Source organism: Acanthopagrus latus, chromosome 14 (genome assembly GCF_904848185.1).
Source record: "Acanthopagrus latus isolate v.2019 chromosome 14, fAcaLat1.1, whole genome shotgun sequence".
Lineage (NCBI taxonomy): Eukaryota > Metazoa > Chordata > Actinopteri > Spariformes > Sparidae > Acanthopagrus > Acanthopagrus latus.
The window spans coordinates 1,998,565-2,017,673 of NC_051052.1; the positions used below are offsets into that span (position 1 = coordinate 1,998,565).

Genomic DNA, 19,109 nt, shown 5'->3' on the forward strand with positions numbered 1-19,109 from the left:
AGACGGCAGCCAACTACCAAAAATGTTCAAGATGGTGAGCATGTCTGGTCGCCTAGGAAAACAGTGCTTTCAATACAGTTGCATTTATCTAATTTGGATATTAGTTAGGGTTAGAGTTATTCTCTGTAGATTTGTGTACATTCACATTTCCATGACATAAAATTGTCCAAAATAGAGTGGATGTCAAAGCACAACCAGGGCACACTGGTGACACCACTGCTGTGAAACTTGGCATTGGGTTCAGTGACGGCTAATACACTCTGCTTTATAAAGCTTCGCTTATTTGTGGTAGTTTAGTGATAGTGTAGTTAAGTTTTCTAAATGCTATCTAATGTTAGCCCCACATCTAGCTGTTGTTGACATGATGTAGCTAGATAGCCGCACCTAAATAGACAGGAAGTGCCAGCTCAGGAGAGCCGAACCAAGGGTAACAGGGCTTTAAATGACTTTCATTTAGTTTCCTGGAAGGTGTACAGATCGCACAGGAATTAAATGTCACTGGATGAACGATCAGACTAGGTGTAGGGTAGTGTAGCGAAGAACTTTAAAGTTGTGAATCTTGTTGATCAAAGGTCTACATCTAAGACAGACTGGAATCTCTGTGCATCTCAGGAAGTCAAGGCAGAAGAAGCATTGACATGTTCACCTTACTCTCAGAGGCTCTGCTCAGGGAATTTGTGCTGGAAGACAAACAGCTTGTTGTCACAAATGATGTAGATGTCCTCAGAAAGCCACCACTTCATGATCTGTCTTCAGTTGCTCCATCTACACATGAGGAAGCTGACAGTAGAATGTTATTACATATGGCCCATGCAACAAGAAATAGCCATCAGAAAATGATGATACAACCTGTTGATACTGATGTTGTGGTACTGGCTGTGGCAGTTGCTCAGGGTCTCCAGCCCTAGCTATGGTTGGCATTTGGAACTGGAAAGGGTTTTCGATACCTTGCAGCCCATGAAATTGTAGCAGGACTGGGGCCTGAGAAGTTACAAGCACTTCCAGTGTTCCATGCACTAACCGGCTGTGACACTGTATCCAGCTTTGCTGGCCATGGGAAGAAGACTGCATGGGCTGTATGGACTGTCTTTCCAGAACTTACAAATGCCCTGTTAAAAGTATCTTCTGCCCCAGATAACATATCACAAGATGTTATAGCTACAATTGAGAGGTTTGTTATACTGCTATATGACCGAACCAGCCAATGCACAGAAATAGACACTGCAAGGAGGAAGTTATTTGTGAAAAAACAGAATGTGCTGTCTATCCCACCGACAAAGTCTGCCCTAGAAGAACATGTCAAGAGAGCAGTTTAACGAGGAGGACATGTGTGGGGTCAGATGCTGGTACCTACACCAGAGCTACCTTCACCATGTAAATGGGGCTGGTCAAAGACATCTGAGGGTTATTATGCACCCTTCTGGACATGCCTGCATGATGCAAGCCAGTCCAGCTATGGACTTGTCTCCTGTCAATGTAAGAAGGGTTGTGTTAGGTGGTGCAGGTGCAAAAAAGCTGCCTTAGAATGCACAGCTCTCTGTTACTGTGAAGGGGAGTGCTAAATAGACTTTCCCGCACTGGACCTACTTAGACTATCACATATTTTGAGTCTTGAATTGCAGCTTCTGAACAGTTCTGATGTTCATTTACTTTACTTCAGATCCAGAAAAATATAACGACACAAAGATCATCCAAATCAGAGAAATCTATGCAACTTCATTGCAACTACCATTTTTTGCTCGTTGACTGCCATCATGATAGTTCCCAAGTGCAATGCAGATAAATCCAACATATATCATTGATATATAATCAACATCACATTATATCCATCATTAATATGAAAAAGCAGCTGTCACTGTCAGCTAATTTGGAAAATGACCGCCATATTGATAATTTTTTAGTGTATTTGGCCATAACGGTACCAAATTTGATGCTTATATTGCATATATTATTATGTATTATATATTATCTATCTAGAAACAGTTGTCACTGGTGGCCATCTTGAAAAATGGCTGCCATATTAAAAATGTATCATGCCTCCACATATAATTTTTGTCATATTGAAAAGTCTTGATCCCTCCACATGTTCCCCATGTCGTTGGCTGTAACTGTACCAAATTTGATGCTCCTATCACATATTATCTATTGTTAATGTGGAATTTCATCTAAAAACAGTTGTCACTATTGAAAAGTCTTGATCACTCCACATGTTCCCTGTATCTTTGGCTATAACTGTACCAAATTTGATGTTCCTATCACATATTATCTATTATTAATGTGGAATTTCATCTAAAAACAGTTGTCAGTGGCAGTCATTTTGAAAAAAGGCCACCATATGGAAAAGTCTTGATCTCTCTACATGTTCCACATGTCTCTGGCTATAAACTGTACCAAAATGTATGTTTCTATCACACATTATCCATTGTTAATGTGAAATTTAATCTAAAAACAGTCGTCACTTGCGGCCATCTTGACATTTTGAAATTGGGTAAAAATATAATATTCTGAGCTATGTGTTTGGATTAATGTGCTGAATATTATGCCATATGGCTTTCTCTTGAATTTCAGTAGTACCTTTTACAGACTGCAGCTTAATTGAAGGAGCAAATTAAACAATGAGTAAGAAAAACTTCACCCAGTGGGGACCAGCTAGGTAAACTTACCTTTATAAAGTGCTTACTCCAATATTAGTCACTATTTTCAAGTCACCATTCACTAAACTGTAACCTAGACGAGCCCCCAGGAACGTCAGGAACACTGGGCCCATAATGTAGCTCGTAACTCATAGCAGGCAACATAATAAATAATGCAAGCAAAAACCCAGGGGGGGGGGACAAGCAAGGTATAGTAAACATGTTATACTGTAACTTACCTTTGCTAATCCCCGTGAACATCAATAACACTGGGTTATTTGGCTGATAAGCTATCTTATCTTATTTTATTCATTCGTTAGCATCACCATACACTCAAGCTGTGAGGCTGCTCTTTTTTCATCAGTGACCTGTAACACAATGCCCTGACGACTATCTCTCCTATTTCCAGATCTTTCATGGAAACTGATAGAAGCATATGTAATATTTAATAGTTCAATATGAAAATATTTGTATTGATAACAAGTAAGTTATGTGTTGTAAACAAAAACACTAGCTGGTACTTGGTGCAGCTAGTCTGCTAGCAGCTATCAGATATTTTCCCTCGTAGTTATGAATGTGCGATAATATGTACATTTTAAAACTCTTGCCCCTTTTGCTTCTTGAGGTTTGGGACAGGGCAATGATGATCCTATGGACATCGCTGATGCCTATTGTCGGTGAATCTATGAGACACCAGGAAAAGGGCAACCCGCTTGCCATTTCTGTTGTGACCAGCTGATCACCGGAAGCCGACAAGCCCAACCAGAAGTTTGATACTATGCTTGTGCACGTAGCCTTATAGACTACTCTCAGGACAGCAGGACCATTTCACCAAGTATAACAAAATGTGTTTCTGAACAACATTACTGACCCTAGCTTTAAATCTCAGCTCTACAAGTACTTAAAATTAATAAAATAGTCAAACATTTGGACATGTTTTCTAATTCAAACAAAAACAATATAATAAAGGTTAATTAAAAAAAAGAAAAAAGGGAGCACAAACCTGACCAGTTCAGTGATGGAGTTCTTTACAGTTTTTGAAACTGGTGCAATGAACACATTTTGGTCAGTACTATATTTAAGAATAATATAACCAGCCATATTTGTGACTTTACACCTTCAATAGGATCCAGTGGGCTTGGGGCTGAGAGCCACAGACAGCAAAGGGAAGTCATTAAGTGTTGAGAGACAGACAAACACACTATTGGCTTTGGTTTTCTCATGGCATGGCTTAACAACATGGACGACTGCAGTTGGAATTAACTCTGTGCTGTGTTTTGTACTCTTATTCTCTTAATATCCTGTTTTTCTGTCACTCTTTTTTCTTTTAGGGTAAGCCAATCATGGTGACCCCATTATGCATATCAAACAAATGAAATATGAGAAGAACAAAAAAACAAAAAACAAACATGAGGCAATACCTTGTGCCTACCACTAATTGTTTTATTCATATCCATTTTTTAATCCCATTTTCTTCCATTATTAGCAGTTACAGTGGATCTATGACAAACATGAGTCAACAGCATTTTATTAATGATGACCTTGATACACCATATTGAGTTTAGCTTGCCAATCAAGAGGGCTCCCACCCATGTTTGCACATTAGACATCAGACTGGAGAATGGATATTCCACATCGTCCTCTTTGCTGTTGGCATCGGGGAAGCTATCAAAGGTTGGACTGGCCATTAAAGTGAGGTTAACCCTGGATAGAGGGTCTGACTGCAATGCAGGGTGGACAATTTTTTTTGTGCAGGAGACTCATGGGAGTCCTTGGAAACACAGCAGAGTGATGACAGTTGTCTTTGTGAGAGGCGATCCTTCAGTGTCTAATCAAAGCGCTGATCTGGCACGTTGTTAGTTTTCACCCAACTCTCAGAGTCTTTCTTTACACTTCTATCCCTCAGAAAGATCAAAACAGCAGGATAATATGATCTGATGCCAGGTTCGATAATGAGCATCTAAATGATTTTGGCCCATTAAATGTACCTCTGGATAATGAATAAAGCATTCACAGAACAACCCTGATGAGTTCTCTAATTAGGTAATGGAAAACTCCATTGCTGCTCCAAAACTGTTCACACAAGGATCTCACAGTTAACAGAATGGGCTGTGTCTTACGCCTGTAGTAAGTGGCATGCAGTGCATATGTTATTGCTTATTTCATGTGACGCAGTTGTCATTTTCACACCATGCTCCAATTACAATACAATTGCACCCCTCTGTGCACCCTGGGAGTTGGTCTTAAAATGAGGTGTGGTCAGGAGCATTGCTGGTGCCCAGCTATCTTGAGTGTCAGACAGGGACTACGCCATAGACAAATAGAAGGCTGGTAATGTCAATGATGCAGTGTGTTTTTCTGCTTTTTAAAAGGCACATCATTCAGATAGTGTTCATAACACTCTTCTGATCGGAGAGGCTGCTTTCAGTTATTTTATAATTCTAGTTATAGTGGAATATTTTTTCCTCTGAAATAAAGCGTTTTGACAGGATCTCAGGATTTATCAGGTTGATGGCTGTTTCACTCCAAACCATTTTACTGTATGAATCTGGACTGCGTGTGTGACCTTATGTATATGTACCTCTATATATAGAAGAACACAGAACATTAAATAAGAGGAAATACAAACCAATACTATCGGCGAGTCAAGAGTTTTACATAATCAATTAAGTTACTTGTGCGAAGATGCACATGTTAAAAGGAGAGATATTTTTATTGTTTTTGCTGCTGGAGGATCGCTGCAGGTAATGTTATTTATGTTTTCATCATTAAAGACAAATTTAAGTGAAATGTCAGCGTATTTTCTCATTTGCAGTCAAATGGAGTTGTGATGGGATGGACGATTGTGAAACTGTGGCAGAGCCTCTCAGTTTAGATAAGCACAGTTCATTTGTTTCCATTTAAGCTTAATTTCTTTTTAGCAACATCAAGGGACCCTTCACAGACATGGCAAATGGTGGATGCATGGATCTGGACCAAGCATGCAACATTGATGGTATGTCTACCTATACCAGACCAGGTGTACCAATCCTGGGCTCCTCCTGTCCCAAAAAGAGATGTGTGGCAGGAGACCTTACTACTATGTCGGTGTCTGAATTAAATCTTGAATTTGAGGGCTTAAATTGGTATGGTACTCTGTTAAATATCGCAATGGAAGACTCATGTTGAGTGTTGGCAGTCATGCGGCCGAGGATTTTGAGGGTGGTGAAACACAGAGTGTATGTATGTCTGTAAAAGATTGGAAGCTGTTTCATTCTGCTGTCTGCTCAGACCTTGACCAACCTAGTTTTTCTGAGACTGTTTATGTGTCTCAGTGGGTCGGAGCTTCTGGACCAGAGCTATATCGGATGTTAGCTAATCGTTTTTCCAGCATTTACACAATTTTATTTTTCTGAAAATCATCAGACACGCTGACTACTAATAACAAATTTTGTTAATATTGTGTTATATCCTTTGTATAATTATTGTGTGCAAACACACATTTACATTTATATGATGTTAAATGTGTGTATATGTGTGATTAACAAAACTGCGAAATAATTTCTGTCTCATCTCTATCAGGAAAAGCCTTTTGCAAAAGATTATTTATCTATAATATATTATGATCCAGTTCATCCTGGAGGTATGTAAGAGTTCATAAGCTTCGCAGTTCTGTCAGGGATTCTACAGGGGTGGCACCGAAGCTACCAGATGTTTAATGTTTTGTAATGAGACAGGATGTCTATACACTTCATGCCCAAGCAGTAGAACATTTCCCTATGAATGGGGTTTTGGTAAACAGCATCAACAAACAGCTCCAGATCAATTTAGCAGATATATGTGAATATTCTACCGAAAACGATAGTGTGAGATACTTGCTAACCTGTACTAAAGTGTTTTCTAAATATGCAAAGGAACGAGGTCTTAGCTCAGTAGCTTATAACATCATTCTGGGCAAGTATTGTAAGCCTACAAAAATCCAAATGAATGCTGGCACAGACTATTGTTATAAACACTAACAACTAACAACTAATGGGTCAGTATTAAATAACTCATTTTTCAACCTTAAATGAGACTAAGGCTAGTGTAGTGGGGTTTGGAGGTTGGCCCATGACTCAAATAGCTGCTCCACCTAGCAGAGTCCGTGGCTGTCAAAGTGTCCCTGTTCCCCAAAATCAACTGGGACAAAGGTGTGGCTCTCCTTGTGTGATCTCCCTCTGCATGTGGAGTCCTGCAAGCTGGCTCAACGCATCATTGGCCACCATTTTGAGGTGGATCGAATAATCAACCCAACTGCCATCAGCCTCAAGCTGCCCGCATCCCTACCTGTGCAACCCATGTTTCTTGTCTTGCAGATCAAGCCTTTTATCACCAGTAACCTTATGGTTAATCTCATTTTATCTTCTCTTTTGGATTCAGTTATTGAGATATCAAACAGGAGACAAGTTCTTATGGATAACTACTAAAACACATTTAATACTTTAGAAATAACTAGTGTTGTTATTTATTCATTTATTTTATTCATTTATACACTTTCTTCGAAAAATAAAAAGAAGACCCTCTCGGTCATAAATGGAAAATCACAATAGTGTAAATAAACAACAACAAATTACATCATTAGTACATGAACATAGCATGCAATAAATTAAAACATTTCACAATACTGTTAAAAACTGTACATAAAAACCCTCAACCCAGGTGTCCAAAGAGGGCTGTTGGATATGTGTGAGTCAATCAGGTCAAGCCTTTTTCTCATTTTACAAGTTTCGTTGACTCATCTCATTAGATGTGTCATTGCCTCCTTTATATTCTGCAATAGCCCATTGCACCATATTGTTCAGGATAACAGAGAGAGGTATGCTTACATCAGCCATAGTTTTTAAAAATGTGTCCCTCTCCAGAGGTCTTTAAATGTCTGAAACGTTAAGTGATGCAGTGACACGTTTCACCAAATCATACGAGTGTGAACCTCTGACCAGTCAATTCTGTCCATGATATAACACTTTTGGATCAGATCACCGCATCCAAAACATTTCCCCATTTTTTGCTGCTTCTTCTAGGCATGTGGTCCAAAACCTCCTCTATAATTACGTATTTTCTCATCATCATCATAAACACGAGTTGTAGTATTTGTATTACTACTTCCACACTTTTTTTTTACATTTACATATGGATATATTAATGCTATGCAGGGACTATTTTGATAGTCGACTAGTCATCGACTACTGTAACAGCAATTTGACTAGTCAGATTATGAATTGCACAAAAAACAATGTGTCTTACTTATTATATTTATTTAAGTGACAGCAGCAATAAAATGAATTTTCTTTCCTTTAACAAAAGTGCATTTTGTGCATAACAATCAGCATGCATAACATAAAGTTTGTTTAACAAACATTCTCTGGTCTAAAGATTCAAGAGTTGCAAGATGCAACTTTATGAAGTGACAGGTCAATCACAGTGTATTCATACTGAGTAGAGTCAGCATCTCCAAGTGGTCTCGAGTGAGGGTTGCTCTCTTCTGACAGCAGATATTTCCAGGTGCAGAGAAGATTCGCTCTTCTGGGGTGGACGTTGCATGAATGCACAGAAAAGACCTTGCAAGCTTAGACAGAGTGGGAAAACAACCCTCATTTTCCTTCCACCGTCTGAGAGGGTCTCCTGGATGGCAGTGTATACTCAGGGTTGAACTTGTGAATCAGAATCAGAATCAGAAATCCTTTAATGTCCCACAGACGGGGAAATTCACTGCAGTCTCGGGATATTACAAGAGCAAGAGCAATAACAAAATAGACAATATAAAATAGACAATATAAAATAGACAGTATAATTAAAAAGAAAAGAAAATAGAATTGGATTGACATATATACATATTTACATGATATAAAGCAAGAATGGACAGTCATTTTTTATATACAGATTTTATATATGTATAATAAATATGGGTAATTACATGAGTTTGTACAGACTATTGCACAGTGCAGAGTACAGAGTGAGGTCTATATGGAGCAGTGTTGATTGCACAGTCTGACAGCAGCAGGAAGGAAGGAAGGACCTGCGAAACCTCTCCTTCACACACTCGGGGTCATTTGTTGAAATCCTTCCCCATCAACGATGGAAAGTGGCCTTATGTCTTTGAGCATCACCAACTTTTTAATTTGATTATGTACATATGGGACTCTAGAGGGCCTATCAGAAGGCAAAGGTTGAAAAAAGATGGCTCAGTCATGTTTTTGTGGGTTGCTTCAGTCAAAATACAGGAGATAAAACACGCAATGTAGACTTCGCACCACCTGTGATGTCACACTTCAGTTTGTGACCTTGGACCGCGAATGTCACTACCTTTTCAGGAAGTTTACCTCCTTGTTGTGTAGCGGAGCTCCGCCTTGACCCTCTAAGGGGCCGTCCTCACGAAAACGCTCTTTTGTGAAAACGCACACGTATTGCATCGCTTTGGCTGACCGTTCACATGGATCCTGAAAAAGCAGCGCCTGAAAACGCACTTCTTTGAAAACGGGTCTCAGGGTGGAGAAATCCGAAAACGCAGCCCTCCCGTTTTCATGTGGATGGCGAATCCGCATACTTTCCGAAATGATGATGCCAACGCCCCACCCCTCGACCTCTAGCCTCTGACCTCTGAACCCCGCAACGTTTCATAACAACAACAACAACAATGGTGGACTACATGCTCGTGTTCGTGCCACAGAAGATATTGAGCCTTTCTTGCAACTTACATGCCTTGTAGTTGAGTGACTGAAAGTGGAAGCAGTACCAACTGTCTGTGGAGAGCCGGCAGAGGAAGCAACTGCAAGTATTTTTAAAAATGTTATGCTTTATTTTTCATTGTTCGTGTAAAGCTAGCTAATGCTAACTGCTGTTAGCTGTTGGAGCCTCGATGACGCTAATGTGGTTATTCTGTTTGTTACATGTGTGCAATATGCACTTAAAACTTATAAGGTGCGGATAATATATGAAGCCAGCTGGTGCAGATGTCTCTATATTCTTTCCTGCTGCTATTTTTTATGGAGATTCACACAAAGTTTGTGCTGTGAATTGCCAAGCAATTTTACCCCCGCTGCCAGTATCTCAGTGCAGGAGGATGACTTGGTAAAACATACTGTAGTGTGTTTTGTGGCTGGGGAAAGTATGTTCCTCTGTTTTATGTCAAACGTGCATGCTTTTCAGTAAGTACTATGCTTATGTGTGTCGCTGCTAGTATGAGCAGAGACCCACCAAAAACACACTTAATTGGAACACAACTCAGAAGTGCAGGTTAGTTGACCAGAATTTACTTTATTAGGTGATGTGATTTCTTCTGCTTGTGTACTGTTAATGAGTAACAATATCAGTTTGTTCAGTTAGTTTGTTTTAAAGGCACATCGAAAACTGTTTCCTGTACTGACGTTGGTGTTGGCACCTCAGCTGTACCACCGCCTATGCCATCTACACCAATAAAGAGACCAAGTAAGAGACAACACACAGAACTGAAGGAGGAGGAAGAAGAAGACGAGAACCCTTTAGAAGGCAGTTCTGTTGACATCACAGAGCCACATGATTCAACATATGACCCTGCAGACACCTTGACAGAGTCAGCAAATGTGACGAGTTACTTGATCTTTCAACTTAAACATTTTATTAATTTGTGCTACATTCCTCTACTTATTGTAGCTCTTCTAGGATTGCCTTTGACTAATTTTCTGTCAATGTGTTGTGTTTATTGCAGAATGGAATCTTCTATCCCTGTCCATAAGACTCCCACTGACATTGTGTATGAGAAGTGCCTAATGGAGCTGTTTCAGGTGTGCCCTGTGTGCAAGCGGGAATGTGACATGCAGACAAGAAGGTTAGGCACGTTCCTCTCTGTGGAACAGCAGTGTCTGCATTGTGAGTTCTCGAGAGGGTGGAATAGCCAACCTTTTGTTGGGAGCACTCCTGCTGGGAACCTCCAGCTGTCCACTGCAGTGTATGCCACTGGTGCCTCTTTCTTCAAGCTTGAAAAGGTGTTATATTTGGACTTAACTATGATAAAGTAATGTAATATAGCATATTATGTAGCTAAATTTATATACATACTGTGAATTTCTTTTAGAAAAACAAGTGGTATTTCTGAGAAAGTGAGGGTGCCTGTACTGTCTGTACCTTCCGGGCAGTGCATTTGAAGATGATTTCAATATGACTCATTTAGAAGGCATGCTCGGATGTACATAGAGCCAGCGATTGTACACAGGTGGAAGACTGCACAGACTGCAATGTTGGAACAGCAGAATGTCATCCTTGGTGGTAACTTGAGAGCAGACTCACCAGATATGTAATACTCTGTTACTCGTCATAATAATCATTTTATATATATATATATATATATATATATATATATATATATATATATATATATATATATATATATATATATATATATAAACAAATTAACTTGAAAATAAATAAACACACAATGATAAATACAATGTAATGTATATATTAAACATAATTACTTTACTTTTGAAGGACATTGTGCCAAGTTTTGCAGCTACACAATGATGGACCTGAGGAGCAACACTGTTATTAATTTACAGCTGGTTCAAATGAGTGACAGACCATAAATAAACTCTGTTGTAATCTGTTACAATGTAGCTCTTATCAGCTGAAATAATCTATTTTTATCTCCTTTCTTAAATAATACAGAGTAATGAGGTAGGTGGAAGCTACCACATGGAGGGCCTGCAGGAGGAGCCTTGCTCTGTTGGAGGAACGGGGTGTTACTATATAGTATTGTGACGGACCGTCACCCCCAAATCCAGAAGTTCCTGAGGGAGGCCAATATCACGCATGACTATGATGTCTGGCACATGGAAAAAGATATTATTCCGTGTCTTATTTTTCCACATGAGAGGGCAAAAAAGTGTATTTATGATCACTGTAGTTCCTTTATTGTTACACTGACATAGTTATTGATGTGTTCCAGCCTATTATTAATTCAATTTAGACTGTAAGCTATATAATTTCTTCTATGTTAATTCAAAGTAATTTGGTGGTTCACTATTAATATATGCTATATATATATGTGAAAGACTCTAAAGCTTTTTGTCTTGTTGGGACTGTCCAAGAAACTGTTGAAGATCAAACAGAACAAGGAGTGTGAGAAACTGAACAAGTGGCTTCACAGTATTAAAAACCACATCAACTGGACGGCTGGTTCCTCTACATCGGTGCCAGAGAGAGTAGCAAAGTGGATGCCCATTTTAAACCAAGATACTGTTTTCCCCCAGTGTTTTCATCCAACCCACACTTCAAGGGACAAGAGCAAGTGGTTTACAGCAGGTGTGTACAAATTATCATGTATAGGCAGTGTTACTCTACTTAATGAGAATATGAAACATTTTCTTTTTTTTCACAGGAACACCAGCCTTCTGCAGACTGGCGAAAGTGCTGACCTTTTCTGGCTTTATGGACAGAACCGCTGAAGAGTGTGACAGAAAACGAAAACGGACCGAATCCTGGTCCGCTGCACAGCCTCAGCACATGGGTCGCCACGCTACCAACCACGCTAAGCGGCACCCCTGCAATCTACTGTTGACCTATTACAAAAAGGTGATAAGAGGACATTTGAGTCCTGCGTTCTTCAAGTTGTTATAAATAAAGCTATTTATTTGAAAAAAAAATCACCATTTTCTGATGTTTTGCAATGTGTACAATGTGCTCTCAATCTTATTTAACATTTTATTATTTTTCCTCCCAAGACTGTACTTGGCAGCCTTGCACTTCAATGAAAATACAGATCATCCACAGGCAACAGCCTCAGCTGGTGAGCTGCTGTTCAGGCTTCATTTTCCAAAGTGGAACAAGGGAGAATGCACAGCAAAGCCAGTGAAGGAACGATAAATTAGATAAAGAGAAAGATAAATTAACCAGTGTCTATGGCTTTCTCTATGTTTTAATAAATAATATATAAACACGATAAACACAGTATTTCCCTTTTTCTAATTCCTGATTACGTGAATGAAATGTTGGACCTGGTGTTTGAGAAGGTTTTTCCAGACCCTGGTCCATATGCAGATGAGGTTTTGAAGATCTCCATTCCTGAGGCTCTCTCTGCACAGTTCGAAAAGCCAGACAAGAAGGAGGTGATAGACCACTACGTGACGAGGTTCAGTCAAGAGCTGGTCTGAACCCCATGTAGATGCCTTGAGCATCGGGGAACTCCGTACGTATATGCAGCAACACACAGCTGGGCAGTGCCACACAAACTCTTCGGCCCAGAAAGCCCCAACACCAGCTCACAAATATCCGGTATATCGGTAAGTATCTGTAATGGCTGAACAGAGTGGACATATTTAGTTATAAATTGACATTTATATTTAGACACAATTTATGATTACCCACATTTTTTGCTAGTATTTTTATTACCTACTGTTTAACAATAGGAAATAAAAAACTAGTTGTACATTCAATATTTTTTATAATGGTTCTTTGAATAGTTGTGTGTTGTTTGCTGTACTTGTATTTATAAAAAATAAAAGTACATAAGCTGTTTTTTGTACTTTCAGTGTTTGACATGTAGACATAAAAATAATGGCAAGAGACAGGTTTGTTGAAGTGGGATGAGTTTCCTAATGTATAAAAGATAAATTCCTGCAAAAAACTTTACCAGGCAGTCTACTTCAAGATGCTGGAAAGGAGGGTTTGGCCGATCGTCGAACCTCGGATTGAAGAGGAATATTGTGGACTCGTCAAATGTACTTGTGTAACGGGAATAGCATGCTACTTATGTTTACTCAATTAACAGAAATTTACATTTTTATAAGCAGTGAGTTACAGAAACAAGCAGTCAACCGTATTTAGTCAGCTACCGTACTTACCCGACGTACAAGCATACACATTTTTAAGAAAAAAAATAAAATGAAGCTCATAACTCACCATTCAGAAACATATTGTTGAAGTCGACATTGAACAACTTTTTTGGCTAGCTCCTTCTTGTTCAGGGTCTGACTCTGGTTCAAACATATAAGGTTGGACAGCAAAGTTTCCTCCAGGAGCCACATGTTTCCCAGGGTTCACCTTTGACTGTTGTCACAGTAGCAGAGTGTGCCGGTGTCAGCACACCACCAGGAAGAAGTGGGTGGATTACCTATGTCTCACTTGCATTTTAAGAGACAGGCACTCAAAATAGACTGTTCTGAACAGGGCTGTTTTGGCAGGGTGATTGAATCTGTTATGTACTGCTATTGTGCTTCATCCTTATTGTATTTTGACCAAAGCATTTCACAGACACTTCATTAGTACACCAGTGAACTAGGTTAACTTGTGGAAATAGGGTATAATATGATAGACTGACTCGGTGAGAGCAGTTGCTTTCTGCAGAGTACACTTCTGCTTTTTATGCAAAAGCCATCTAGGGTTCCAGTACTCTTCTTTACGCTGTATACATTTTGTTATGATATTATCAGACAAAATGACAACATTACTCTTTAAACTGTCATGATCCTTAACACAAATAATATAGACTATTGTTGCATTCCCTTTCGCAAGAAAATTCCGTCTGCACATATAGTAATAGGCTAGCTACTAGCATGGGAGCAAGCTACCTTACCGAAGTGCATTTGAGTCCTCTAAGATGTGTTTTCCTTCAAATGCACATGCATTGCCGAGGTGGCCCATGGCAAATTCCAATCTGACTAATTTTGGACCTTTTATTTTTGCATTGGCATCGCTTTAGCCGCTTCCATGTTGCTCCTTTTCCCGGTCAGAAGTGCACACGTGCTGTCAGTGCATCAATGAGATCTGCAGGATCGGGACTCAGACGATATGGGCATTTTTCCACTGACTGGGGATCGTCAATATTGGACGTGGACCCAAGGCCGTTTTTTTTTTTTTTTTTTTTTTTACGTCACAGCACAATTTGTGGCAGAACGAAGACCTGTGGATAAAATGTCTGCAGTGTGGAAATAACTTAAATCAGAACGCGAAAGCAATCCAACTGCGACATGTAACATCTGAAATATGGCCATTTTGCATGGGGGTAAGAGAAGAGTTGCATCTAATACTACTCATTTAGTATAATAGAATATTACAGAGAAGGTAATTAAATTAATTGCTCTGGATAACCAGCTCATCTCTGTGGTAGAGGATGAGACTTTTCTTCATCATCTGGAGTTTTTGAATCCCCAGGATGCCCTACGATCTCGGCATTAGATTACATTTATTCCACTTTCGAGTTACGTGCTGGTACGTGCACTAGTTTAGTGGGTCTCATACAGCATGTAAAACAGGGAATCGAGGAGATGCTGTACACGTGTGAAATAGACAAGCAACGCGTCCACATCATTTTATGTGACAACGTAAGGAATATGGAAAAAAATGGATGATATGGAGGTACCAAGCCTGGTCTTGGACACACTTCTGCTAGCTGTACTCGAGGGTCTGCTGTCACAGTGCAGCGTCATAGACTCACCTGGAACACAAGGAAAGTGGTAGGCCAATGTTGCAATAGCATATGCAGAATAAGAAAGAGCCATATGAAATACATACTTTGTTTCAACAAAATAAAAAACTATTAAGGAAGAGCTTGGATGCAGGTACATTTTTTTCGGATCGGTTTGGGACTTGGTATCGGTATTTACTAAATATTAAAGGACTCAGATCAGGGTAAAAAAAGACCTGATTGGAACATCCCTACTTATAACAGCTGAAGTGGCTAATCCTTTGAGTATCTCCCTTTTGCCAGCTGAGGGAGATAAGGTGCAGATGTACTGACACATGTTGTAATAAGTGCGCCGAGACAATGCTCGTCCAAGTCTGATGTTTACTGAATGTTAATCTCTGGTTTGCGTGGCTGAGCGTGTGATCAGAAAAGTTTTAACACTCTGCCCCCTAACCCTCTCAAAACTTCATTTAAAAAATTAAATAGCCACCCGTCCATGGGAGGCACATTACATAATTACCTGAAAACAAGTTTACATATTTTCTAATTATATCTTAGGATTCAATATGGCTCCAACAATGGCTTTAAGTGGTTGCTTAAATCTGCGGCTTCACGTTTACAAATTCCAGAACTCAATGTTTATATGCATGAGAACAGGGCTCTCAGTCTACAGCTAGCGTACTCGACATGCCAATGTTAGCAGCTATGGCTAGCAATTATTAGCGCCCTTACTTCCTGACATTTATGACACTGTAAACATATAAACATGGCACCACAACTTAGGGATAAACTTAACATAAGTGAACAGGGCACTTGTGTACTTATCTCACATGGAAATACAACAAAAGTCAGTCTTGTGTGAGTACAGGCTCTCCATGCTGCTATCTTGACTGTCATGCGCTTCGCAACTGAGCTTACTTCTTTGTTTACAAGGTTTGCAGCACCAGTCACTCCCTTTGAAATGCCTATACTGACAGCTATGGCGAGAATGGATATTGCCCAGCAGGTACATAAAGTGAAACAGGTGAGCTTCTCCTGTGTTTTTGAAGTGACAGAAGGCGTTTTAAATTAAATCAATAAGAACAATAATGGTGGGGGGACCAAGTTACTTATACGAACTAATAAAATACTACTTCTGGACATAATCTGAACTAATGAAATGTCCAAGTGCAACACAGACTTCATGAGACTTTCATGTCCACTCATGAAAAGTGGGATTTTCATCAGTAAGCAGCACTGTAGATTGTTGTGGAAGTTCAGGTTCACAACTGCACACAGCAATTTGCAGCCAATCTCAAAAACTGCTGTGAATTGTCGGAAATTGACGAGGGCCTTGCTTGGCAGTTGTCCCCTCACGACCCCCCTCCCCCTAATTCTAGGGGAAGCTTTAACATGTAAATGAAAATGCTGTGAGCTATACAAATGCAAATCAGGGTAGCAGGGGGAGTTTTGCCCCAGGTGTCATTTTTCTAAAAGGTATTTAATTTTAAGAAAATCTCTTGTATAAACAGATCAGGCTCAGTACAGCCTAATTATAGACTCTTAAATTTTAGCTTGAATTGATTTATTTAATGAAAGTATGCTAGATTAATTACTGTGTACATTATCAGCAATGGCCACTGTTATGTAAAAAATATCCACCAAATTATTAATTTTTTCTCCTGGGAACAAGTTAAAGATAAAACGCCAGTTGTTAAGTTAAAATGTGTATGAAATATTTTGAAATAAATCAGATATTAAAATGTATAAATATTTATGTTTAAAATATGTGATTTTAAAATATCATTTCATGGGTTCTGAATATTGTAAGAAGTTTAAAAAAAAAAGCAATTTTCATTACCTGTGAGAGTTCATGACCTTGAAGAGATTTTACATTTCCAGGTAGACTGAAGTGCGAGGAAGAAGGAGCTGAGAGTTAATGGTGTGGGGCAGCTAACAGTGGGCTGTCTGTGTTGTCAGTGTCGTGTTTTTAAGTGATTTTGCTTGTTTTAAAAGGCTGGTTTCACTGCTATTCATATGCTAATTAGAGCAATTAGCATCTCTGTGAGCTCCACACAAGTAATGTTTCTTTTCCGTCAATATGTGGTACAGACGAACGTGACATTCACAGGCTGTAAATTGTCGTTAACTGCCGAAAATTAGGGAGATTTCCAGGCGTTTACGGGGACTAATGCTGGCACTATGCTGTGTTAAGTCCAAGCATGTTAAGTTGTCCTATATGAAATATTGTCAACTTTGCAGCACGAATGACATAACTGACAAAATGACACTCAATGACAGCATTTAAACATTTCTAAAGACTCGTTCAGTTTATAACAAATGTCATGTCATGGTCAGAAAAGTCAAATGTAGGTCTTATGTGCCTTCATATAAAGTTGTGAATAAATATGAGGTTTCTGTCAAGGTTTATGTTAGTGAGAAACATGCACAAAGTCCCTTTGTGTGTGGGGGATTGTGTGTGTGTGTGTGTGTGTAAGTGTGCTTGTTTGTGTGGTGGTAAACCCATTTGAGGGAACTATTGTAAGTAAACAGTGAATTTCTATGGCCATCCTAATCGCTGAAGTGATCTGAGAGATGTGTTGTTTATTTCAATTGCTTTTTGACATTTGGGGAACAGCCTCTGCAGTGACAGTGCCTGAGCTCTATGGCCAGTAATTATTCAATTACACAAGCTAAATGACACCTGTGTTCTCTTTTATCAGTTGATTTATTGGATAATTGTGCTGCCTCTAAAAAAGCCACTACACCTTTGCTATTGAAAGTCAGTGTGCCTTCTATTCACAGGGTACTCATCAGGCCTGCAACAATAGAGAGAAAAAAAAGATGTCATTGTGTTTTTGATTGCAGCTGTTGATTGTGTTAAGAGCATTTTGGTATGGTCCCCAAGCTCTTCATCCATTGTTTGGTTATATCCATGAAGCACTATTGAATACACATTGTTACCAGGAGACAGCAACACATGGGTGCCTTATGAAACTTTCCAAAACTTTGGGTTTAAACCCTAAAATGCTAAGAGTCGGATCTTTCTGTTTTGTAACATTGACTTAAACGAACTTCGGAGAGTTAGCACCTACGAGACAGCTGTTATGGCAGCTAAAACAGCGGGTTATGGTCAGGTTTGTTTGCCTAAAGCTAGGGTTTGTAAGTTATTATATAAGCATTATTTGTTATATTAGTAGAAAAGACACAGACAGCATTCGTTGATAAAATGCTCTCACAAATAACAAAAAATATGTATGTGGCTAGTATGAAAAGATTGGATAGGCTATTAGTTTTTTCTTTTTGCTCTGCCTTTTGCACTCTGTATTCAGTACGCGTAACTGTAGTCTTCTACAAGGCTCCAGAGTTTTTTACCTAAGCTATTAGCGAGTTAGCAGCCAAAATTCACTGATACCAGTACACTAGCTAGTGTTGCTTTCGTCAACGAAAATTTTGACTAAATATCGTTGTCAACTGACCTTTATCACGTGACAGAGACGAGACGCAACGTAAATGGTGGTCATGTGACAAAAACTATAATAAAATGTGTAATGCATTATTGTTGATGAATAAAAACGGGACTAAATGTGGTTTACAAAATAAAAACTCTGCTAAAGTATCTCTTCATTTTTGTTGACCAAAACGAGATGAGACGAAATGTAATGAAGTTATTTTGTCTCGCTATTATTGTTATATTGCAATATCTCTGTTTCCTGAGTCTCAGTTCAGGTGCTGCATCAGGTTGCACTGCACAGACACAGGCAACGTATCCTCCTCAGCCCCAACCCGCGCGGCATTATTAAGAAGATGCAGCTGTGGTGGCTTAATGTTCACGATAACCAAAGACACAGAGTTAAGTCTGGCACAAAGAAAGGGACCGATGGCCGGCCAGTCGGAGTTCGGTGTTCCCTCCGGTGTCCCCTGTCCGTCTAAACCCGGACAGTTTATAATCATATGGATTCTGTTATAATGTGTAGTGATTGAGATACTGACCCACCAAAACATCCTGGAAAGTGACAAAGTTAGATTTTTTGCTCTAAATTACATAATTACATGATCATCATCAGTAAACTGGATGCTGTCTGACTCACTTGCGGGTGAGT

General features: G+C 39.3%; 1 long non-coding RNA gene across 1 annotated transcript; it reads left to right on the plus strand.

Moving 5' to 3' along the window:
• The first annotated feature begins 11,184 nt into the window (after positions 1–11,184).
• Positions 11,185–12,470, plus strand: LOC119032915. Its single transcript, XR_005079086.1, has 3 exons — positions 11,185–11,927; positions 12,004–12,197; positions 12,347–12,470. It is a non-coding gene; the product is annotated as an uncharacterized LOC119032915 (long non-coding RNA).
• The last annotated feature ends 6,639 nt before the right edge of the window (positions 12,471–19,109 follow it).